This window comes from Spermophilus citellus (genome assembly GCF_964194105.1).
Source record: "Spermophilus citellus genome assembly, chromosome: 17".
Lineage (NCBI taxonomy): Eukaryota > Metazoa > Chordata > Mammalia > Rodentia > Sciuridae > Spermophilus > Spermophilus citellus.
The window spans coordinates 6,093,372-6,118,353 of record NC_138199.1 but is presented as its reverse complement, the minus strand read 5'-3'; the positions used below and the strand labels follow the sequence as shown (position 1 = coordinate 6,118,353).

Below are 24,982 nucleotides of genomic sequence, written 5' to 3'. Positions count from 1 at the left end.
ATGAGAGGCCTGGCCTTTCCTACCATGAGGTCAGTGATCTTGGCACCGCACAGTTCAGAGGAGAGGGCTGAGGCTGAGAGGCACAGGGCCAGTTCCTGGATTCAGAGCTATACAGGACCCTGTCACCCTGGGTGGGCTTACCTTTCTGACATTAGGTGCATCTCCTGTTGGATGGAAAAACTGGAGATGGTAGACAGGGAAGAGAGGGTATCAGAGATGAAGGCTGTCTCCACCAGGCTCCTCAGGGAGTGTGCCTGGAACACACATAACATGCTAGTGTCATCCACCTCTGAAACCACCTGTGCCTCAGGGATATCGACAAAATAGACACCTGAGGTTCTTGTGGTGGTAAACATGCTGGCACCCCTGCCCCAGGCCCTGCCCAAAATAGGTGCAGCCACGGGGTACCAAACCTGGAGCCTCCCCTGCAGCAGGCAGCTGGCCAGCAGCGGTGGCAGCAGCACACGGCCTGGCTACCGCGGTGGCGCAGCTGTAGGGACCCTGTCACCAGGCATCTCCTGCGGTCAGCAGCAGGCGTCTGCAGTCACGGGGTCCGGGATAGCGGTATCTTCTGTGGCTGCAGCCAGTGGTTGCTGGGGCGTGGGGGGGAGATCCAGGATGCGACATCAGAGCAGAGCAGAGGGACAGCAGGGTGCTGATGGGACAGGAGGTCTGGGCTGCTCAGCGCAGTTACCGCGGGGGGAGCCGGAGGTTTCCATGGCCGGGAGACCTCTGGGCACTGGCAGCGGCTCTGTGCCGAGTCCTCTATTTCTGTTTTGACATTTCGTCTAGTTGTTCCACCACTTTTTTTTCACTCTTTTTTTTTTAACTCTAACAATTTGTCATGTATGATAGCAGAATGATTACGGTTCATATCTCTGGTTGTGGAGAAGGTAGAGTCACACCTCGTGTCTTCATGCTGTTTCACCAATTATTGAGAGCTGGGGTATTCACGACTCCAGCCCTTATTTTAGAACGGTCTTAAGTCAACAATTTAACTTTACACATTAAGGAACTCAAAAAGAGAAAGTGAACTAAACCCCAAACCACGAGGAAGAATGAATGTAGTAAAAGTTAAAGCAGAGGTAAAAGAAGTAGAGAATTAAAACTCCTGTCAGTAGGATCAAAAGTTGAAAAGGTGTTTGCTAGCCTGTTAGGAGAAAGAGTGAGCATTACTACCAACCTTACCAATATAGAAAGGGTGATAAGACCAAACTGTGAACGGTGTGCAAGAAATTAGAGAACCTAAGTGAAACAGACGAGAATGTGAGGAGACAACCTACAGTATGGGTGAAAATACTACAAATCATATTTCTCAGGGTCTAGTATTCAGAGATATTGAAAACTCATAACTCAACAAACAAGAGACAAATAACTAAAAGTGGAAAATGACTGTAGTGGTCATTTTGCAAACAAGATATACAATGGCCAACAACACATGAAAGGATGTTCGGTAACATAAGTTAGTATAGAAATGCTCATCAAAATCACCATGAAATATCACCTCTCACCCAATAAGATGGATGTAATTTTAAAAAATAAAAACCATAAGATAACTAGTGTTGGCATGGATGTGGAGAAATCAGAACCCTCATACATTAGCTAGGAGACTTGTAAAACGCTGTGTGTGTGTGTGTGTGTGTGTGTGTGTGTGTGTGTGTGTATACTGCTCATTCAGCAATAAAAGAGAATAAAATCATGGCATTTTCAGGTAAATGAATGGCATTCAAAAGATAATGCTAGGTGAAGTTAGCCAACCCCCCCAAAAAAATGCCAAATGTTTTCTCTGATATAAGAAGGCTGACTCATAGTGGGGTAAGAAGGGGGAGCATGGCAGCACTAAAAAAAACAAGATCATGGCATTTGCAGAGAAATGGATGGCATTAGAGCAGATGATGCTAAGTTAAGTTAGCCAATCCCTAAAAAACAAATGCTGACTGTCTTCTCTGTTATAAGGGGGGTGACTCAAAATGGGATACGGAGGAAGAACATGAGAAGAAGATTACCTCTAGATAGGGAAGAGAGGTGGGAGGGAAAGGGAGGAGAAGGGGAATTGCACGGAAGATGGAAGGAGACCCTCATCATTATACGGAATACATGTAGGATGATGTGAGGGGGAAAAAAAGAAAACAGAAATGTGTCACATTAGATTGGGTAGAGAGAAGTTATGGGAGGGGAGGGGGGGAAGGGGGGATAGGAAGGGCAGCAGAATAAAATAGACACTAGTATTGCTGTATGTATATAGGTGACTGTATGACCAATGTGATTCTGCAACCTGTACAATCAGAAAAATTAAAAATTATACCCCATTTGATTCAAATGTATGATATGTCAAGATCATCCTGGAACTGCACCTCAGCAGTTGAGCAAAGTGCCTCCTGGCTGCTGGTCCCAGGTCCTGGGAGACCTGGACATTACCTCCCCCCTCCACATGCCTGGTCTCCTGAAGATGATGTTGTCAGCTGCACCTTTCACTAACTCCTGCAGCCTAGACCACCCACTCAGCAAACAGATGCCTTGTATGGCACAGGAGCAGAGAGCCACTCCTTGCCAGCTTGTAGCACCGTGGTATAGCCGAGAGCCCTGCCCAGGGAAGATTGTGCTCAGTGCCCTCGGAGACAGTGGCCAAGGGTGGACGAGCAAGTGGAAGGCCCTGCATATGGAGAACATCAGAGGGGGAGCCCATATCACTGGAGGAGCACAATAGGACTTTAGGCTCCTGGTGGCCCATAGCCGCCTGCCTGCCTTTGTGCCCAGGCAGGGAATCCTCCGCACCCAGAGTTCCCAAGTCAGAGCTGAGATATCCTGGGCCTTCTGTGTGAGCTCCTGCTCCAAGAGAAAGGCCACCAGAGCTCCTAGAGCTCCACTAGAGGTCTCCAAGCCCTGGAGAGGAGGGCTCCAGGCCCACCCAACAGCAAGCTGCCCCAGGGTACTCTTCATCCCCAGGGATGGCAGCCATTATGAAGTCAAACAACAATAAGTGCTGCCGAGGAGGCGGGGAAAAAGGTACACTCAATGAAATATTACTCAGCACTAAAAAATAATAAAATCATGGCATTCACAGGCAAATGGATGGCATTAGAGCAGATGATGCTAAGTGAAGTTAGCCAATCCCTAAAAAACAAATGCTGAATGTCTTCTCTGATATAAGGGGGGTGACTCAAAATGGGATAGGGAGGAAGAGCATGAGAAGAAGACTACCACTAAATAGGGAAGAGAGGTGGGAGGGAAAAAGAGGGAGAAGGGGAGTTGCACAGAAGAGGGAAGGAGAACCTCATTGTTATACAGAATACATATCTGATGTTGTGATGAGAAAAAGAAAAAAAAGTGTGTCACATTAGATTGGATAGAGAGAAAGGATGGGAGAGGAGGGGAGGAGAAGGGGGGATAGGAAGAGCAACAGAGTAGACTAGACAATATGATTGATGTATGTACATTCCATGTATGTATTATATATCAAATTGCATTCTACTGTCATTTTATTTATTCTAAAAAAATAAATAAAAATTAAAAAAAAGATGGCAGACTGGAGCTTTCTACAGGTGAGGTCTGTGAGTACTGTTGGGCTTTGGGCCCTGGTGAGAGAGTAGGAAGTTCCTACTGGAGTCAGATGCAGGCCCCAGATGTGGGGGAAGGGGGACTGTGAAGTCATAATGGTGGTCATGAGGATGGCCCCCAAGGGAGCCACTGGCTGCAGAGCCAAGCTGCCAAGGTTCTGGGAGAGGGCCTAGGAGGAAGGGCCAAGCAGCAGTTGGTAGGCTGTGGAAGAAGGGGACACAGAGTTTGGAGGTGAGAGGGTGTCTCTGGGAGGAGAGAGCAGCGCCCACCCACGTTGGGCGGGGAGGCAGTGCTGGGGTGGTAAGGCAAGGTCTGGCTGAGGCCCACTGATGGCAGAGGCCTGGCCCCTCCCCAGGTAGAGGGGGCCCACACATGGGCTGGGGTTGGGGGGCATGGTATAGCTGTCCCATTTGGCCTGGGACTCACCCATCAGAAGGCAGTTGATGTGCTGCGGAGCTTTCTCTTTCTCCCAGTTGAGGTCCTCAGTGGTGACTGGACAGGCCAGTTCTAGAAGTGGTGGCAGCCTCAGAGGTCCCCCTATTGATGTGACAGCAAAGGAAACTTTCATTTCTGTGGCCTACCCCTATTCCCCATGGATGAGCATTTCTTCCTTGGCAATGGCTGTCCCGCTCTGCCTACAGCCACCTTCTCACACTGGGCCTTCTTTGCCATCCATTTCCCTGCAAATGCCATGATCTTGTTATTTTTTAGTGCTGAGTAATATTTCATTGTGTATACATGCCACATTTTTTAATCCATTCGTCTATTGAAGGGCATCTAGGTTGGTTCCACATTCTAAGCTATTGTGAATTGTGCTGCTATAAACATTGATGTGGCTGTGTCCCTTAGGTCTTTTGGGTATAGTCCGAGAAGGGGAATAGCTGGATCAAATGGTGGTTCCATTCCCAGCTCTCCAAGGAATCTCCATACTGCTTTCCAAATTGACTGCACCAATTTGCAGTCCCACCAGCAATGTATGAGTGTACCTTTTCCCCCCACCCCCCCATCCTCGCCAGCACTTATTGTTATTTGATTTCATCATGGCTGCCTTTCTGACTGGAGTGAGATGGTATCTGAGGGTGGTTTTAATTTGCATTTCTCTGATTGCTAGAGATGGTGAGCATTTTTTCATGTATTTGTTAATTGATTGTATATCCTCTTCAGAGAAGTTTCTGTTCAAGTCCTTGGCCCATTTGTTGATTGTGTTATTTGCTTTTTTGTTGTTTAACTTTTTGAGTTCTTTGTATACTCTAGAGATCAGAGCTCTATCTGATGTGTAAGGGGTAAAAATTTGTTCCCAGGATGTAGGCTCCCTATTCACCTCGCATATTATTTCTCTTGGTGAGAAAACATTTTTCAGTTTGAATTCGTCCCATTTGTTGATTCTTGGTTTTAACTCTTGTGCTCTAGGTGTCTCATTAAGGAATTTGTGGCCTGCCCCCAGGAGATGAAGAGGAGGGCCAACTTTTATCTTCTATTAGACGCAGAGTCTCTGGTCCTGTTCCTCAGTCTGCCATCTTGAAAGGTGCAGAAACACGCTCCCCGTGGGAAGCAGCCCCTCACTCCTGGAGCCACCATCCCACCTGGGGTTTCTGACAGGAGGAAGCCCAGAGCGCCCCCCCCCACCAGCTGTCAGTAGTTTGGACACCTGGGAGCTCCAGGTCCAGGGGTAGTTGCATTCCCACCATTGATATCAGGCCCCCCCAGCCTGGGGCAGCCCAAGCCACTCAGCCCTTGGTGGTGACAGACGTAGAAATCCCACCGTGGGGGCCTGTGCCAGCACCTGTACACATTCTGCTGGCAGCCAGGCTGCAAGGCCCACTGCAGCATCTAGTCCTTCAGCCTCTGCAGCTGCTACTCAGAGGCCAGGGCCTGCGATCAGTGTTTGTCCCAAGAACAGGCAGCCCCAGTCAGCATGGGACAACCAAGTTTCATCCCCTTAATGCTGCCAGTGTCAGTTGCCTCAATGGCAACTTGGAGGACAGATTTGTCCCCAGTTCTTTCATCTCCCATGGCAGAAATGGGAATCTGCTAAAGAAGTAGAGGGACCCCCAAAACCAGAGACACCATGGAGCAAGCTTGGGACAGAACAGCTCCAGGGCCTGCCCCTAAGCAGAGCACCACCATGAGGACCAAGGGAGAGAAGGGAAAAATCAAACCAGGGCAAGCAACCACTGATGTTTGTGCAATTCATGCCATCCCCCAAAGCCTGACCATGCAGAACCCCTGAAGCTCTCCTGGGGGAAACCATCACCACCTTCGGAAAGGCCACCTCAACGTGTAAGTTGGTCCCCATGTAATCCAGGAACCTGGGAGCCCCAACTAGCTCCCGGATCTCATATCTGTCTGTGGGGTTCTGTTCATCTCCTCCCCAAGTGAAGGAAAGAGAAGCATGAGACAGCACTTACAGGGTAACTGGGGCTTCGACATATTCAGCGCCACTAACTAGACCATCCCTAGAGTGATCACTTTACAGGGGACAAAAACCAACTCTGTTCTTGGAGCCTTGAGGGCCACTCCTTTAAGTGCCAAAAGGCACCCCCTTACAGAAACCCTGAATTCCACCTGGGAGCATCAATACCTCCATGGACCAGGCTGCATATATTTACAGAGGGAATCATATCTCCCATTTCCCTGGTGGTAAAGGTGAGGCTCTGGGAAAGGACATGAATTATGAGTTAGCCAAGGTCCTGCCTGGAAGAGCTGGGAATGGAATTCTGGAAATCTGGCTCCAGAGCCTCATGTGCATCACCCTGCAGTGGAGGCCTGATGCCGGGAACTTGGAAGGGGGGGACCCATCAAGTTGGGGTGGGGGTCTCAGAGAAGAATGAAGAGATGGGTGTGGCTGGGGAATCCATCCAGAGGGGGAGACCAATAGGAGAGGGAGGGGATCAAGTGAGGGGACTGTAGGAGCAAGGCCAGGCAGCGGGAGTCTGTGGGTCAGGCAGAGGAATGACCTGTGAGCAGCTGGGGGTGCAGAGACAGAGGGGGACGGGATTCAGAAGAAAAAAAGGTTGGGCCACACCATGGAAAGAGCCAGGTCTGGCAGGGAGACTCAGGCTGAGCTCAGGCTCAGCCCAGGACTGACTCCACCCACCTGCAGACACCTCCCTGTTCCATCCTCCAACTGTCTTTGAGTCTCTGTCTTGAACTTCCCCAAATCCTCCCTTCTCACCGCCTCCACTGGCCCTATTCCACCCCTCCCAGCTCTCACCTCCTCCCAGCCTCGCCCATAACAAGTCAAAAAGCTCAAAGCTGCAGGCCATTTCCATGTAGCTCTTTTCCCTGCACCTTGTCCCCTCATCTGTCTTAACTTGAACTCCAGGTGGCTCTGTAGGGGCAGTGGTGGGTGACACACAGGATCTCCCTGCTTTAGAGCTGGAGAAACTGAGGCCCAGAGAAGTAATTTCTACTTCTATTTCAGATCCTGGGCATCACCACCTCCACGAAGCCCTCCCTGCACTCTCTACTGCCCTGTCAGGCCTGGTTTTGGGTTATTTGTTCTCAGAGGACCAAGGATCTTTGCTGTAGAGAACTGGCCTCAGGTTGCCACTGTCTATTCCTCCACATGGATTAGTTAGTCTTTCTATCTCACTTGGCATGCAGGAGACACTGGAGAGACACTGAGCGACTGAATGACAGTTTGGGTTCTTGTGACAAGTAACAAGAAGAGGTGTTGGTAGAATGTGGATGGGGCACCACATGGTCCTCACTTGGGGTATAATACTTCTAGGAAGCTTCTATAAGGGGTGATGACCTGGTTGGAGCTTGAAACCTGAGTTGCTGGTATCAGCTGGAACATGCAGAATGGTACCTGGCAGGAGGTGAGCCCCTGGCTCCTGTCACCTTCAGAAATCTGGGTTCAAGGTCCAGTGGTCTAGGTAGCTGGGAATGTGGGCCTGTGAAGGCCTCTGCCCCGAGCTCCATAACCCCAGGTGACCTTGAGGCAGGCAGGGTGGCATGCCCTTCCTCTGCTCACTCCCCTTTGTCCAGTGGTAGCCCAGGGGCATCTGACTCACCTCCTCTTTGCCCCACTTCCCCACAGTGAGATTTATTTTTAAGTCACCCAAAAATCCCTCCAGCCTTCCTGATTCAGCCACCCTGTCCTGTGTGATTCTCTTGTGAAGGTCCACTCAGGGTCCCTGGAGGGCTGCAGCCCATGCACCTCACTGGCTCAGCTCACCCACCCCACCCTGTGGCTCTCCACTCTCCCTCACCAGGTGGCTGGAGGTCTTCCCACCAGGAGTCTAGAACAGGCTTATTTATGTAGAATAGAAAAATTATGTATTTCATCCCATTTTCTATTTGCATAAGACTGTAATAATTCAGTGACCTCCTTAAAGGCCATTTTTCTCTTGATTCTGGCCCATACAGAGGCCATGCTCTGTTAGAGTGGGAAATTAATTTTTTCTTGGTCACAGGTTTATAGCTACAAGCACAGCACTCCGTGAAAATTCTTTCCAGTGAGTAGTCTGGGCTTAATATTCCCCATACTTAACAAATTACGAAGGAGACCTTCCAAACATTGTGGTTCCTCTGTGCACCGCATATCCCTTCTCATTATCTGGACCACAGGTCAATTTCCAGTTTCCCCATCCAAGCAAATGGCCTAAGGACAGAGAACTCCAAGGTGCTCAAACAACAAGGAAACCAAAGAGAGCAGGCCAGGGCCTCTGTGGTAGTGAGGACCTGAGCAGAGAGCCAAGTAAAATGAGAGCCTCCTGCTACCCAACTCTGAGGGCAAAGCTGCCAGGGAGTGGGAGGGAAGGGGACGTCCTGTCTCTGAGACTCCACTTTGCCCCAGGATTATGGAGATCAAGGTGAGACCTGTGCTGTGCATCTAAACAGGCTGCCACCAGGTCCATGTGGGAGAAGGTGGATGTCATCTTAGCAAAAGAGTTTTCTCTTGGAGCCACAGGAGTGGGTCCTGCCCTGGAAGAGGATGGTCTGGTGGCTGGTCCAGCAGAGCTGCCAGGGTGAGAGGCCAGCACAGATGTGCACCTAGACGCAGCCTTGCTCATGCTGGTGCCCAGAGGCGAACTTGGGCATTTCTGCTTGGGTGGGCCCTTTGGGGATGGCACTGAAAGGAGAGGCCTAGGTGGCTCCAAGATCATGGTTGCTGTTTGTCCTGTGTAACTCGGTCACCATGGAAATACTCTGGTGGTGGGGGCCACAGAGAGTCAGGCCCAAGCTTGCCTCATAGGTCTGTCTGGGGCTCGAGGGTCCCTCCTCTCAGAAAGGAGATGCTCATTACCCACAGGCTGCTCCCAGGTTCTCTGCTCCCAGGTTCCACTGAGGACATTGCCAAGGGCTTAGTCATGCAAGTTGGTCTTTCTGGGGTGGTGCTGGCCCCTGAGTTGAACTTGGGGATTTCTGCTTGGGTGGCCTTTGTGTCAAGCACTAAATGGAGGGGCACCGGTGACCCCCTGCTCATGTTTGCTGCTTGTCTTTTGTCCCTTGGTCACTGGAGGTGCTCTGGTTAGAGGTGCTGCAGGTTTTCATGCTCCAGGCTTGCTGTCTGGTGCTTGGGGTCCCTCTTCTTTTGGAGCAGATGCTCAGTGCTCCAAAGGCCAGTATCACATCTGGAGGGAGGTCTGCAGTCCTAGAAGCCAGTGATGCCACAGCATGGACTTTCAAGTGCAGGTGGCCTTTCTGGAGATGGTGTTGGTCCCCTGCATTGATCTGAGGGGTTTCTGCTTGGGATGACTTTGGAGATGGCACTGAAATTAGAAGCACCCATAGCCAGGGTGTCATAGCAGGTCCAAAGCTGGACCCACGGTGCCCAAGGCCTGGAAAGACCCACAGGGGAGAGTAAGCCAGGGCAGTCCCTGCCAGAACCTGGACTCTCCAGCCTTTGAACCCAAAGGTGCCGGATGCCAGCCTTGCCTGCCTTGAGGGTAGTAGTTGTCAAGTGCTTCACAGTCATTTCCCAGGAGCATTGCTGGCACAGTCAGGCATTTCATTGAGATGAATCCAAACCAGGGGAGCAGGTTTTTGAGCAGTATTGGATGTGGAGATATATAATGTGACTGGCTTTCTAGAAGGTAACCTCATTGCCATGGTTCCTGATGGGCACTGCTGAAAATACAGAACCATCTGGAGGACTGAAAATTTGATGAGTCATTCATTTATTTATTTTTATACCAGATATTGAACCTGGGGGATCTTAACAACTAAGACACATCCTCAGACTTTTTTTAAAAAATATGTTTATTTAGAGACAGAGTCTAGCTAAGTTGCTTAAGACCTCTCTAATTTGCTGAGGCTAGTTTTGAACTCCATATTTTCCTGTCCCATCTTCCCCAATGCTTGGACTATGGGTGTGTGCCTCCAAGCCCTACTGGGCCTTTCATTTTGGCCAGATCTGAGCCTCTTAGTACTTTTGTTAGGAAATGGCCAGGAGGAGGGAGAGTGGATCTTAAATGGATGGTTTGTTATTGTAAAGGGCTGGGGATTATAGTTTGAAATAACGTAACAGTCTTCTTAATATTGTCCTGAGCATTTAATTTACCCATATTGACCCTACCTCTCCCCCTGCCCAATGCCACTGTGGATCACCGAGGGTTCTCTGTGGTCCAAGTTCAGCCTCAACCCTTTTCTTGGTTACTTCTCATGATGACACACCCAGGAACTGCACACCTTGACTGGTAACTAAAGCTTTCCTTGGTGGTGCTTTCAAATAGGAAACTATAAATTTGTTATCAAGTGACTTGTCTAGAAATCATTTTCTTCCAATGTTCCAAAGAGGTCAGACTGGAAGAGGACCTAGTCACTTGCCAGGCTGACCTTCTTCAGGTGTTCCAGCCCTTCAGTGATTTCCATCAGTTCCCCCTCTTTGTAAAATCATGCAATAGACTGTGTTTGGGGAAGCAGCAGGCTTAGGATTGAAGCAGGAGTTCAGTTGAGGTTTTCAGCAGGAGGCTATGATAGGAGTCCTCAGTGCTTCCCCAGTGAGCTTGCCTTTTAACAGCAGGAAACCCTGGGAATGGGACAGCGATCAAGAACTAACAGGTATCAGTACTCACATGAAACAGCTAATGTGCTGTGTTCACCACTCTATCCTTTTTTGTTTTTAATACTGTTTTTTAGTTGTCAATGGACCTTTATTTTATTTATTTATATGTGGTGCTGAAAATTGAGCCCAGTGCCTCACACATGCTAGGCAAGCACTCTACCAGTGACCCACACCCCAGCCCCATCAGCCTATTCTTTAAGAAGAAAGGATGTTCATAACCTGTTAGTGTCAGGAAAGCCAAAGGAGCACCTGTACTAGTCTCTGGGGAGTAGTAGCCTTCTAGGGCAGGCTCCCTGACTGTGTGTTAATTAAGTGTCCTGGTCCATGTGGGCAGGATGAAAGTCAACCTCAGTGTGAACTGGGAAGCGCAGAGCTGATGACCAAAGAGAGCTGTTCTTTGACACTGCATTTCCTTCATCTATCGTGTTTAGCATGAGGAAGATGTTTTTTTTTTCCTTGTGGAAATTGAGTTAATAGGTGGTAAATAAATATCTTAGTTGCTTCTGATGTGGCTGAGGAGCACTTTCAAGTGTTTAAAAAGCTGGGTTTTGTATATCATTGTATAGCCAATTGCAATTCTTATGAAACTTTCTCATAGGCTGTTTCTGGTTTTATTGGGATTTTTTTTTTTCAGCTGCATTGTGAATTGGATGAAGGAGGACATTTTCCCTTCTTATAAATGGTTTTGTGGAATTTTGAGATATGGGTTTTTATTTTAAGACATTTCATTTCTATTTGAATAAATGCACATTTGAAGGGAATAAATCAACCAGCCTTAAAATGACATCTTTCTGATGGATAGAAGCAATTCAAGGAAGAATAAGGATGATGTCTTTTAGAAATGCTATAGGGGGCTGGGGATGTGGCTCAAGCGGTAGCACGCTCGCCTAGCGTGCGTGCGGCCCGGGTTCGATCCTCAGCACCACATACAAACGAAGATGTTGTGTCTGCCAAGAACTAAGAAAAAATAAATAAATATTAAAATTCTCTCTCTGTGTGTGTCCCCCCCTCTCTCACTCTCTCTAAAAAAAATGCTATAGGAATATTTGTTTGGGGGTCAATAAATAACATGCTTAGAGTTTAATAAATATTTTGTTATGTCATCGTAGTTTCTACATTTTTGTATTCTAGTAGAATTTTATCTAGTTTTAATATTTGTTTTTGAGCAGACATCTTTATCTTGAGAGATATCATTCAGTGTTACTTTTTCAAAATTTGCAGCTGTGCAAATCCAGATGCTTGGTGAAGCTGCTGTGGTGTGAGGCAAGCCTCTCCTGTTAGGCCAGGAGCCTGTAAGGCACCATCAGCACATGTGAAACCTGCTGTGTATTATAAGCAACAGGAAATAGCACAGAAGCTGCACGTGCATTTAGGTCATTTGGAAGTTGAATTCTTGTCATATCTTTACTGTGCTTAACATATCTTCTCCCCTTTAGTTCTTTCTTACAGTAATTTGAAGCTGATGAATTTACTGGTATTCTCAGGAGAGCATATACAATTAAAATATTTTTAAATTCAGTATCAGTTCAAAGAACTTAGCATCACCTGCCTCTCACCTTTGGTGGGAAGGCAATGAGCAGCCACTTAGCTCTGTGTGCACCAGGACGATGGTCCTGAGTCTCCTGGGATGGCTAGCTAAATCTGGAAGTTCCTTAGGAGATGGAAAGACATCAGCTCCTCGTGTTCCATTCAACAGTGAGCACAGGGCGCTCAGTGAACATGCATTAGGATAGTGAGTGTCCCCTGCAGGGACTGGTCTCCTATTCCCTTTCCAGACCTCAAAGCTGAATTGTCTGTCCTTCTCTCTGCTCCAGTAGCCTCAGCTATTGAGTACTATTGCCTCTGAGATGCTTCTTTGTTCATACTACTGGGATCTTGCCTCCAAAGTTTAGTTGGAAGAATAGGAGGAAACTGTTGCTTTAAACTGCACACAAAACAAAAGGAAGTGGCTTCGCCTTTCCCTAAAGACATGGAGAAAGAGAAGTCTGTTCCCGTGGTCGTGGCCATGCTATGGAACAAATTCTTGGCCACTCCACACCATCCTTGCTTCTTATATGTTTTGTGCATCAGTGAATTTTTTAGCTAGCATTTTCACCTATGGGAGGCATGTAGAAACGGAGGCACAGAGATGCCAGCTCCTTGCCATTTCATGGGGTCCTCAGGTCTCTGCCTGCTGCCCCACCAACTTTCCCCACAAACCTCTGGAATTTCAGCAGTGCCCTCTGCTGTGGGCCTCTGGAGCCAGACTAAGTTAGACTTCCCGCGACTCAAACTTGGAAGTGATACCCCATGAGGCTTGTTGATTTCTGTTTCTTAGAAACCAGATGCTGATGTGGATCCACTGAGAGAGGAGGGAGCTACAGGCTTTGGGCACAGGATGCTGTGGTGTTTGAAATCCCCTGTAGTGTACCCCATCATACGATCAGAAGAGACATTGGGGCAATTTGATTTCTCACAGGAATTAGAATTCTATGGCAAAGGGGAGGCTATCTCTGAAAATAACCCTCCAGTGGTGAGAGTGGGGACCATGGCCAAGAGAGGAGCTGACTTTCCCTCTGTCACTGTGGGACTCAGGTCATGGTAAGGTCATCCTTTGTCCCTTACCTTCCTATGTCATGTACTCTGTATGTTTGTGCATTAGAGATGCATGGCAACCTCTAAAGCCGATGTTAGAATGACCCCTGGGGAACATGTTGACAAACTATGGAGGCCCTGCAAGGCACAATGACTTTCTCAGGGCCACACACATACCCACCAGAAGGGGAAGGGTCTCAACCAAGCTCTGTCTCCCCAAACCAAGGGAGCTGGCTACACCCGGGCCTGTCTGAGGGCCTGATCCAGGGTGTGTTGATGTAACTGGGTCCACCTGTGCCTATGTCATGGGAAGACTGCAGCCCAGTGGGCCATTGGAACCATCTTGTGTGAGAAAGGGGCTCAGGAAAGGACTTCCTGGGACAGTGACCTCACTTCCTTGGAACTCACAGAAGTTGGAACCTACCTGGTAGCTAGGCACCCACAGTCCACAAACGGTCCCAGTCTGCTCACTGGTGTTGAGACAGCAAGCCCAGAGCCATGAGTTCTTGTTGTCTACAGATCTGTGGGTGCTTAAGCCTCAGGGCTTTTCCTGAGTGTGGAGGTGCTGGGTCAGCGCTGTGTCCCAAGACTCTGGCAATTTTTCCCAAGGAGACCAGAAGTGACAGGACAGGGCACCACAGGTGTCCACAGTTTAACCCACATTCAGATTCCCCTTTCAATAGTGCCAGATCTCACCAGGTTCGTGTGTGTGTGTGTGTGTGTGTGTGTGTGTGTGTGTGTGTGTGTGTGTGTGTGATGTCTCCTGAGAATATGGTGGGAAAATATTTTGTTTTCCCCTGACGTATGGCAGTGATTCCTTTTGCAAATGGCTACCGATTTCCTGTTGAACTGTCCCTCTTTGATTGCCCATCCTAGGGAGAAGATGACCGAGGTTCATCAGTGGATGCGTCCTGTCTTGTGGAAACCCTCACAGCACTTCTCTGGGAGCTCGAGGAAGGCCTGGTGCCTGCACTGCAGCAGGGGAACACCCCCTATGTCCATGGGGGTTTGTATTTGTACCAAGATTTGGCCAGTACCCAGAAGGCTCTGGAGCTGCTGTCTAAAAGGTGTGTATCACCTCCAAGCCCTGGCCCATGGCCATCTCCTGGCCTGCTGTTGGGAATGCCGGGCATCACTCTGAACCTCCCTACTTTCCACAGAGCTTTTTCGGAGGAGAACTCTGCCTGGGTGTTTAGAAATCCAAGTAGGATGAGCCCTAGGAGTGTTTGCCTCAGAGTGGTCCTGGGACACAGGCTGGTGATGGCTCTGGCCTTTCCCTGGGGGCCTGTCCCCTCCCTGAGAGGAAGTTCTCTGCCTCAGACCTCACTCTTCTGAGGCCTCAGGTAAAGCAGTTTCCACATTTGGGAAGGAGTCTGTGGGTTGCATCTGGGAGGGTTCCCACCTGCCTGTAGACAGAACAGGGACCCCTGGGGTCAACTGAGAGGGTCCTGGCCCTGAGGTAGCCAGGCAGCAGGTGGTTGGGTTCATTCATGGCTCAAACATATATGAAGCACCTACCTTTGGCAGGCATTGGCCTATCATTTAGGAATCAGTGCAGACAAACTCCCCCAGCCCTCCTGAGCTCCCGTTATTGTCAGGAAGTTAGTCAAGTCCACCAGGCATCTTGACAGATGAGGGACACAGGATATTAGAGGTCACAGCCTCCTGGTCTTCTCTAGGTATGGATGCCTCCAGCCAGATGTTGAGGAGAAGTACCTTCAAGACAAGAAGTGAGTGGTCTTTGGGCCAAGAGGGAGGGCTCCTGTCTCGAGAGTGGTCACTTGGGGGGCTGTTGTCGAGGATGGCTGGGCAGACCTCAGGGTCTACCCTGTTGTGTCCCAGCAGAGGACAGAGGTCTGGGGCTGACTCTCTAGAAGGAACAAAGCAAGCTGTGGGTGGGATTCTGGGTACCCAAGGAAGAGAGGCATGGCTGGAGCCTCAGAGCCAGGCCCTGTGAGGATCCCTGTCCAGCACAGCCAATCCCAGCCTGGATTGCCCATGCTTTTTTGTATAGAGACTGGACAGCAAGTGAAGGGGAGACTCCTACCTACACATGTGCCTCGCAGTTTTGCCCCTTTGCTCTGCTGCTTGTGACCTGCTTGGACACTCTCTGGGAAGCCCCCCATGCAGGGGGCCTTGGGAGGTTCCAGCTGAAGGAGAGGCCCTTCACAACATTATCTTCCAGTTGGTACAGGTGGTGAGCCAAGCTGCCATCCCGTTCTTTCAAAGTCAGCCACCTTCCCGGGCAGCTACATAAAATTCACACACACACAAATGCCAGAGGCAGGGGGTCAACAAACGATTAGACCAGAAGCCTCCACTTCTCCCAGAATGTTTTCTCGCTGCCCTAGTTCTAAAGTCCTTGAGGGCGCCTCCCACATGTGAGCACCTGCACTTGTGCCAGATGCCCCACCACAGCGATCCTCCTCCTCCCACTAATACTGTCTATTTTATTTTTTGTGATGGTGTTTTTTTTTTAAATGTCTGGGATGGCATTGTAAGTATTTTAGTAACAAACATTTATGTTGACACAATAGTGCTCCATCCATTCACCAGGCTGTGCCACCCCCAGCACTGAGTAGCTGAAGATGGAGCCCCCTTAGAGCACATGGGTCCTGGGGGGAGGACACACACAGGCCATCTTAGAGGAGGTGAGATAGAGTCCCCTGTGCACGGAGCAGAGATGACTGCCTAAAGGTGGTGAGGATTTCAGGGCATTTTATCCCCTACTGTTCTGACGTTAACTAGGTTAGATGTCATGTGACACTACAAACCCTGTTCATATAAGACAGCAAACTTAATATGTGTCTTCTTATTGCTCCACAGATCATGTCTCACCTTCTTCTTATTCCCTAAGAAACAATATTGAAGTTAGACCAGATAATAACTCTGTAATGGACTGAACAGTTGAGTCCCATGTTTTGCATTCCAAATAGAAAGCTGTGCCTTGGGCTGGGCTGTAGCTCAGTGGCAGAGTGCTTGCCTAGAATGTATGAGGCACTGAGTTCAATCCCTAGAGCTAAAAAAAAAAAAAAAAAAAAAAAAAAAAAAAAAAAAAACAACTAAGAAAGGCATGCTGTTGATCTAAAACTATTAAGAAAAGAAAAAAAAAAAAAAAAGCTGTGCTTCTTGAATAGTTAGTCCCAATGAGAATGCAAGGGAAATGTTCATAAAGAAAATGAAAGTGCTGCTCCAGGGCATACGTGAATGATAAGAAAGCAAAACAGCTGAGAGGGAGGGATAAAGTTTTCATAGTCTGGAGAACAGATGAAAGGAGCCACTTTCCCTTAAGCCAAAACCGCATCCAGATAAGGCCACAACATTAGATTTTTCTGATGCCAAGAGAAGGGAGAAAGCTCCAGAAGAAGTCTGAAGGTGCCAGAATTTGGTTCATGATGTTCGAGGCAAGAGGCCCATCTCCATATGACAGGTGCAAGGTGAAGCAGCAAGTGCTGATGTAGAAGCTACAGCAAGTCATGAAGAAGATCTTGCTAAGCTATCTGATGAAGAAGTGATTTGGTTGAGTTTCTTGGTGTCCCCCAAAAGCTCATGGGTGAGACAATAATGCAAGAAGGTTTAGAGGGGAATGATCCTGTTAGGAGAGCTAAAGCCAATGAGTGAATTAATCCCCTGGCAGGATGAACAGGGGGCACAGATAAAATGGGGTGCCCACACCCTCCCCAAGCCTGGAGGTGTAGGCCGCACCTGGGGAGGAGTCCAGGTGCAGGGTGGAAGCCAGCAGCAGCCATCCTCCACGTTCCACATGAGGGTTCCACATTGGAGGTTCCCAGCAACCAGCGGCATCCGGCTGCGGGCAGGGCGTTGGTCGTGGAGCCCAGGCGCCCTGAGGCACTTTGTGGAGTCCAGATGAATCGGAGGCTGCAGGGAAAGCGGCGTCCAAATAGGAGCATCCTCATCCCTGGGCGGTGGCGGGACTCTGCTTCCAGGGCAGTGGAGGTGTTGCCAGCATTTCTGGTGGCCAGGTCGGGACTCCAGTGGCCACAGTGTGGAGCCCTGGCTGTGGCGACGGCGACGGCGTAGGGTAGCGGGCCTCAGAGTCAGAGGGCGACAGAGGCTGGGGTGCCCTGTGCTGTGGCTGTCCCCGGCCACTGGTCTTGCTCCTGGCAGGGCCTGTCTGCTCGGGATGCAGGACGTGGCAGGCGGCGGTGCCCACACAGCCCCTGAGGACCTTACGGTGCCCACGCAGGCGGCGCCTGGCACGCGCCCTGGGCCCACCGGGCGGCTGCTCGCCCCGCCCCGGGTTCGCCCTGCCCCTCCCTGGGCTGCGGCCTCTGCGGGGGGTAGGCCCGCTGCCAGCGGGGGCAGCCTTTGGAGAGGACACCCACCCTCCCCAGCCACATCGCCCCCGGGCTGTGGCCACTGAGAGCAGAGGCGGTGGGGGTGGGGCTACAAATCCTCCCCCTCAAAGCGCACCCCTGGGGCGGGACAAGGGTGGAGGGCAGAGATGGCAGAGGAACCCCAAGACGTGCCGCCCTTGGTCTTGGTCTTCTGCCGCCCTTAGACACAGAAATGTACTTTAAAAAAAATTAATCAGCTCTAATTAGTTGTACATAACAGCAGAATTCACTTGGGTTCATTGTACAGAAATGGAGCACAGCTTTTCATTTCTCTGGTAGGACAGGAGGTAGAGCTGCACCCTATGTGCAGTCCTGCACGTACCCAGGGTAATGATATCCGTCTCATTCCACCCTCTTTCCTTCCCCATGCTGGTCCCTCCTATCCTTCCCCTTCACCCCAAGTTCCTCCATTCTTCCCTTGCCCCCTCTATTATGGATCAGCATCCACTTATCAGGGAGAACATTCAGCCTCTTGTTTGGGGGGATTAGCTTTTTTCACTTACATAATATTCTCCAATTCCATCCACTTACCTGCAAGTGTCATAATTTTATTCTCTTTTAAAGCTAAGATTCCATTGTGTACATATACCACATTTTCTTTATCGACTTAGCTCTTGAAGGACTTCTAGGTTGGTTCCACAGTTTACCTACTGTGACATGAGCTGCTATAACCATCAATGTGGCTGCATCACTCTGTGCTGATTTTAAGTCTTTTGGGTATAGACTGAGGAGTGGAATTGCTGGGTCAAATGGAGGTTCCATTGCATGTTTTTTGAGGAAGCTCCATACTGCTTTCCAGAGTGGTTGCACCAATTTGCAATGCCACTAGCAATGTATGAGTATACCTCTTCCCCCCACATCCTCACCAACATTTATTGTTGTTGTATTCTTGTTAACTGCCATTCTGGCTGGAGTAAGATGGTCTTAGAGTAGTTTTGATTTGCATTTATCTAATTTCTGGTGAAGTTGAACATATTTTCATATATTTGTTGATCGACTGTGTATCTTCTTCTGTGAAGTGTCTGTTCAGTTCCTTAGCCCATTTATTGATTGGGTTCTTTATTCTTTGGGTGTTGAAGTTTTTGAGTTTTTTATATATCCTGGAAATTAGTGTTTTATCTAGTGTGCGTGTAGTAAAGATAGTCTCCCACTCTGTGAGCTCTCTCTTCATATTATTGTTTCCTTTGCTGAGAAGAAGCTTTTAAGTTTGAATCCATCCCATTATTAATTCTTTATTTTATTTCTTGCTCTTTACGAGTCTTGTTAAGGAAGTCAAGACCCAATCCAACATGAAGATTTGGGCCTGCTTTTTCTTCTATTGAGTACAGGGTCTCTGGTCTAATTCCTCGGTCCTTGATCTACTTTGAGTTTTGTGCAAGGTGAGAGGTCATGGTTTAATTTCAGTCTGCTTCATATGGATTTACAGTTTCCCCAGCACCATTTGTTGAAGAGGCTATCGTTTAGCTAATGTATGTTTTCGGCACCTTTGTCAAGAATGAGAAACTACATTTATGTGGGTTTTTCTCTATCTTCTATTTTGTACCATTGCTCTACGTGTCTGTTTTGGTGCCAATAGCATGCCGTTTTTGTTACTACAGATCTGCAGTAGAGTTTAAGGTTTGCTATTGTGATGTCTCCTACTTCAGTCTTCTTGCTAAGGATTGCTTTGTCAATAAGGATTTCTCTGTGTCTATTTTACCAAATGAATTTCATGATTACTTTTTCTATTTCAATGAGGAAGGTTATTGGGATTTTAATTGGAATCGCATTAAATCTGTATAAGGCTTTTGGTAGTGTGGCCATTTTGACAATATTTATTCCATGACGGAGGAATTGGAAATCAGGTACCTGCTCAAAAGGCGACGGATCCGATAGCCATGCCCACCCAAAATGGTGAGGAATGCTTTCCTAGATGTAGTCGGTGTGCTTCCAGAGTCGGGGTGTCTGGTGATGTCGGGGGAACCGATGGCCTTGTGCTGTGGGGAGGTAGCCTGAGTGACCTGCGGGGGAGGGGAGCGGAGTCTCAGCGGTCTGCAGATGTGTTGGTAGGTGGTTCTGCTAAGGCTCTGGCCGCGTCTTAAGTGAACTGCAACTTTGGCTTTGGGTCCTGCTGGGACACTGAGGCTCGGAGCCCTGTGCGGGGTCACAGCGCTGGTCATTTCTGTAGAGAGAAGTGTACAGGGGCCTCTAACACTCTCAGAGATGCAGAATTCCTACTGGAGAGATCTGGATCACAGAGCAACACAGATGCTGCTTCCCTCTGGTCCGCCATCCTGAAACTCTTTTCAATTTCTTTAGTTTTCATTGTATAGGTCTTTCATCTCTTTTGTTAAATTGATTCCCAAATATTTCATTTTTGAGGCTATTGTGAATTGGATAGTTTTCCTAATTCTCTTTCAGAGGGTTCATCACTAATATATAGAAATGCATTTGATTTATGGATCTTGATTTCATATCCTGTGACATTGCTGAATTTGTTAATATTAGAAGTTTTCTGGTGGAGTTTTTTGGCATCCTCTATGTGTAGAATCACGTCATCAGCAAATAGGGATAGTTTGAGTTCTTCTTCCCCTATTGCTATCCCTTTAATTTCTTTCATCTACAGCTCTGTCGTGCAGTCTAAGCTGCAGTGGAGTTTAGACAGCAGTACAGTTTAAACTCTGGCTAGAGTTTCAGGGACTATGTAGAGTAGAAGGTGAGAGAGGGCATCCTTGTCCTGTTCCAGTTCTGAGAGGAAACGCTTCCAATCAGAAATGCACTTTGAGGATGAAGAGGTCCTAGTTCCTCTGCTCTCTCCCCCCACAGCCCAGGTGGGATGTCTCTTGGGAAGGTGGGGGTCCTCTCCCAAGGCTGCCCCACCTGCCAGATGGCCTAGTTCCCCTGCAGAGGCCACATCGGGGATGGGGCGAGCAGCCACCCTGTGGGCTCATGGCCAGTGCCAGGCGAGGCAGGTGTGGGCAGCCTAAGGTCCTCAGCAGCTGCCTGGGTATTGCCACCTCCCACCTGCTGCTTCCTGAACAGGCCGCTCAGCCTGGACCAAGACCCAGGGCCTGGAGCGGCCACTGCAGAGGCCATTCCAGCCTCTCGTCGCCCTTCCACTCTGAGGCTCACTGCCCTGCGCCCTCGCTGCCGCCCCGGCCTGGAGCTCTTCACTGTAGCCACCGGACTCCCCTCATGGTCGCCAGATGCCACTGCAGCAGGATTCCTGTTACCCCAGCAAGATGAAGATGCTCTCCACAGGACGCCTCTGTGTCCTCAGCCCCGCTTCCGGACTCTACTGGTGCCTCCGCCACAGTCCAGCAACCAAACTGTCAAACCCCAGCTGGACTGTGGTGCTGCCCACCAAGGGCCCAAGGTCAATGCCCTTCACCCCCCGCCGTGATGCCTGACTCCAGTGCCCCATGCCCGATCCCGGATGAAGCTGCATGTTGCTGCCGCCACCACCAGACTCCATCATGGACGCAAGACAGCGATACTCGGCACTGGATGCCCACTTCACCCACTGCAGCCAGACTCCTGTGGCACTGCAGGACAGAAATGATCATGGCAACATCCCTCTGTTGTCACCACAGCTGCTTCTGGACTCTTCTGCTGCCACCGCCACTGTGAGTATGCAGCAAGGGATCTCCCAAACTGCAGCTGGATGCCAACACCTCGGCATATGCCACCCCCACGCCAGCTGTCAACTCCGGACCTCCCTCGCCTGATGCCCTACGCCTGAAGCAGCTACATGTTGCTGCTGCTTCCACCAGATGCTACCACTCCATGATGCCTCTCAGCGACTCCATCCCAAAGATGCTGCTGTGCTGCCCAAGACCACAGAAGCTGGGAAGTTGAGCAGTCTCCATCCCAGTCGCCTCATCAGTGCCCACCGCTTGCCGCCTGCCTTTCCTCCCCCAGGACCTCCCACCAGTCCTTCTGGGCCCTTGAGCAGGAGTTGTGCTAACTCAGGGAACTCATCCAAGGAAAACAAGTGAGTACTTTAAACAAAGGCTACAGTCCTCAGAGCAGGCAGTGGGCGGGGCTAGGTGGGTCCAGCCTGCTGGTGAGGGGGCAGGGGTGGAGCTACTGGCCTCCTCTGGACCTTGACCCTGTGGGGCAAGCTGGAGAGGGATCTCTGGCTGCTCTGGGAGCCCAGCCTGGAAGCAGCTTCCTACCTCACCCTCACACTCCTCTCTGAAGGGGACTCTGGATTCCAGAGAAAGCCATCTGGGCTCTTGGGCTCTGGGCAGTGGTATGAGCCAGACTGGACAGACTCCACCCACCTGGACTTGGGGAAAAGCCCCCTCTTGGGAAAATACCCTCCTAGATCTACCAAACTTAGCCTGACATTGGCTTCTTCCATGAGATTATCAAGAAAGGAAAAGTAAGTTGCCTAGTTTTGTCTTGCAAAGGGTAGTGTGGGGAGAGGCAAAGGCATCAGAGTTGGTAGAGCTGAATTCACATCCCTTTTAACTGGGTGACCTTGTCCAGGGTCCAGAACTAGGTACAACCTTGGTTTTGCATCTGGTAAAACAAAGATGGTGAGGATGATAAGCTATCACCATCTGTCGTAGCTGGAGACCTAATGCGTGGTTCATAAATCTGACTATTCCAATAACTTAAGAAAATGACAAAGAAGGCACACAACCACACAGAAGGGTGGCTCTGTGAACGTAAGGTCCCATGGAAAGACATAGAGCCACTGGAATTCTTTATTCTTACATAGGAGACACACAAGGGGAGTTTCCATAGAACATTTTATCCCAAAAAGGGCAAAGGGGTGGGAATACAAGGGAACAGATGAGTGTAACTCAACCCCAGTGGGTGATGCCTACACCTGGAGCCAAGCCTTGTTACCTGAGCTGGGGTGACGCCCACATTACTGCAACCTGGCAATGCCCTGCCAGACTGAATGCAATAATTGTTCAGAACCCAGTGCATCAGGACTTAAAGGCGTCCTCATCCAAGGTAGCTCCCGACAATAAGCCATGGGCAAATCAAGTTGTTCTGCACTACCTCACCTTGGGAGCCAGGTAGGCATTCAGCAATATTTCCATGCAGAAATATATTCTCAGACTAAAGGTGACACACCTAGAAGTGCACCTTTGGATGGCAACTGACCTGTGAGGTAGGGAGTTGAAATTTACATCATGTTTTTAGATGAAGTAATAATATATGGAAGATCATAAACCAAAGCATGAAATGTTGGGTCCGGCTCATGGAATTAAAAGCTGTTTTCAAATTTGTTTAAAGTTACATTGAGATAAATCTATGTAGTTCAAACCTTCCAGGATATCCCCCACCTCTGTTGCACACACAGGGAGCAGTGTCCACAATTTTTTTACTCCTCTTTACAGTATCACCAAAGGTATGTATGTGTGTGTGTGTGTACACACACACACACACACACACACACATATACTTGCACACATATACGTCATGTATTATTCAATATTTTGTTCTTTTTGGTTTGTTTTTAGACTGTCTGAAATAGAATCTCATATACATTCTTTTGCTCCCTTCAGCTGACCATCAGGAAGAAGGAAACACCAGAGAAGCTTGAGGATCAGAAGGACACCAGCCCTGCTCTGGTCACTCTGGAAGCTGGCTAGCCTGCACACACCAAAGTTGAGGAAACAGCAGCCCTGCTTCAGCCACTTGAGGGCTGGCTGATCAATGCAAGGAGGAAAATAAACTAAGCAACAGGACAAATGGAGCGTTTCATCCTGTAAGAGGGCTCTCATACTGTGGTGCATTGCCACCCCTTCCTTCTGGTCTTTCCTACAGGACTGACAACAACCAGACACACAGCTGACCCATAATGGGGGGGGGGGGCAAGGGAAGATTGGAGGGACTTTGGATTGGGCACAGGGGAGTGTGGGAGGGGAGGGCATATGGGAGTGGGAAGGATGGTGGAATGAGGTGGATTCTATTAATCTATGTACATGTATGATTGCAGGAATGGGGTGACTGTGCATTGTGTCTAACCAGAGAAATGAAAAGTTGCCTCCATTTGTGTTTAATAGTCAAAATGCATTCTGCTGTTATATATAACTAATTGAAAAAAATTCATAAAGGTCTAAGGCTTAAAAGGAAGTTTAGACACTTTAATGGTCATAAAAATATGTACACTTTTCTTATATAAAATTTAAACTTATTAATTAAATTTAAAAAAAACAGCTAGCACATGTACTAGTTCAAACCTGAAAGGGCATTAAGGCTTGGGAACCAAGTTCACTATTTGGAGGATGGTTTTTCTATTCTTGGTGGATTCAAAAGTTTAATTGACATAGTATGGATTATGCTATTGTTTATTGCTTTCATGTTTGTCTCCCCTTTACAATGAAACTATTGTGTCAACTATAGAAGAAGCTGTTAGAGAGAGAGAGAGAGAAAGAGAGAGGCGCAGGGGGAGGGAAACACGGAAGGAGAAATTAAGATTATGGCATTATATAAAATTTTAAGCCTAGAAGATGATGTTTTTTGATTTAAAGGGTTAAATAATGAGCATATATTTATGTACATATTTATGTACCATAAATACTCCAAATGATGTAGTGTCCAAAAGATCCCCACCTTAATTGTAACATATAAGCCTTTCTCCTAGTTAACAAGATTTTTTTTTAAGTCAACAGGATTTCTAAGGAGCTCATTGTGGTTTAGCTCCTCTTTATTGTAAAGGTCAGGTTTCTTGTAAAAGTTAGGTCTGCAGGGCTGGGGTTGTGGCTCAGTGGTAGAACACTTACCTAGCAGGTGTGAGGCACTGGGTTTGATTCTTACACCACATAAAAATAAAATAAGGTATTGTGCCCATCTACAACTAAAAAAAAAAAAAAAGGTTATGTCTGCAATCAAGCTTGTTGATGTACAAAAGTTACTCTTTCTCTTTTCTTAGTAAAATCTTGTGAAACCTCTGTCCAATCTAAAAACATGGAATAAAAAGTAACTATTATGTTAACCATTGTGTTGTGTAACCACTCACTGAATATAAATCCCAGATAACTTCCATACCTGGGGTCCAGGGATTTTTTGGCATTAGCCCCTCTGGATTACACCAGCTTAAATAAACCTTGTTCCTGCACATTTCTCAAGTGTCCAGCCTCCTCTGTCCTACATCAATACCTGCTTGAAATGCTAGAATGTCCCCATTCTTGAAGGACACTCAGAGATGGTCTCTCTGACTCTGCCACAGTATGAATTCTATCCAAAAATATTAATCACAAAAAAACTAAAGGGAGATTACACTATAGTGACCTCCTGGGGGGAGATTCAGTGTTGCACGATGAAACTTGTATACATATATTGAATTGCTATGATATACCCTGTAAAGATATAGAAATGATACATCTGAATAAACATGTTTTGTGAGAAATTGAATGTCATGTTTGCATTTGGGGTTGTTTCTAATATTATGCTGTAATAATATTTAATGATTTTTTTTAAAATCTGAAAAAGACATCAGAATTTTGTACAGTAACATTGTTAGTAAAGGGGA

The 24,982-nt window shown here is 48.3% G+C and overlaps 1 protein-coding gene across 1 annotated transcript in view; it reads right to left on the bottom strand.

Annotated features, from left to right (window-relative positions):
* The window catches only part of LOC308635509 (uncharacterized protein), a gene marked incomplete at its 3' end in the record, with an annotated part of 193,378 nt that overhangs the window by 20,675 nt on the left and 147,721 nt on the right, over positions 1-24,982 (bottom strand). The window lies entirely within an intron of this gene.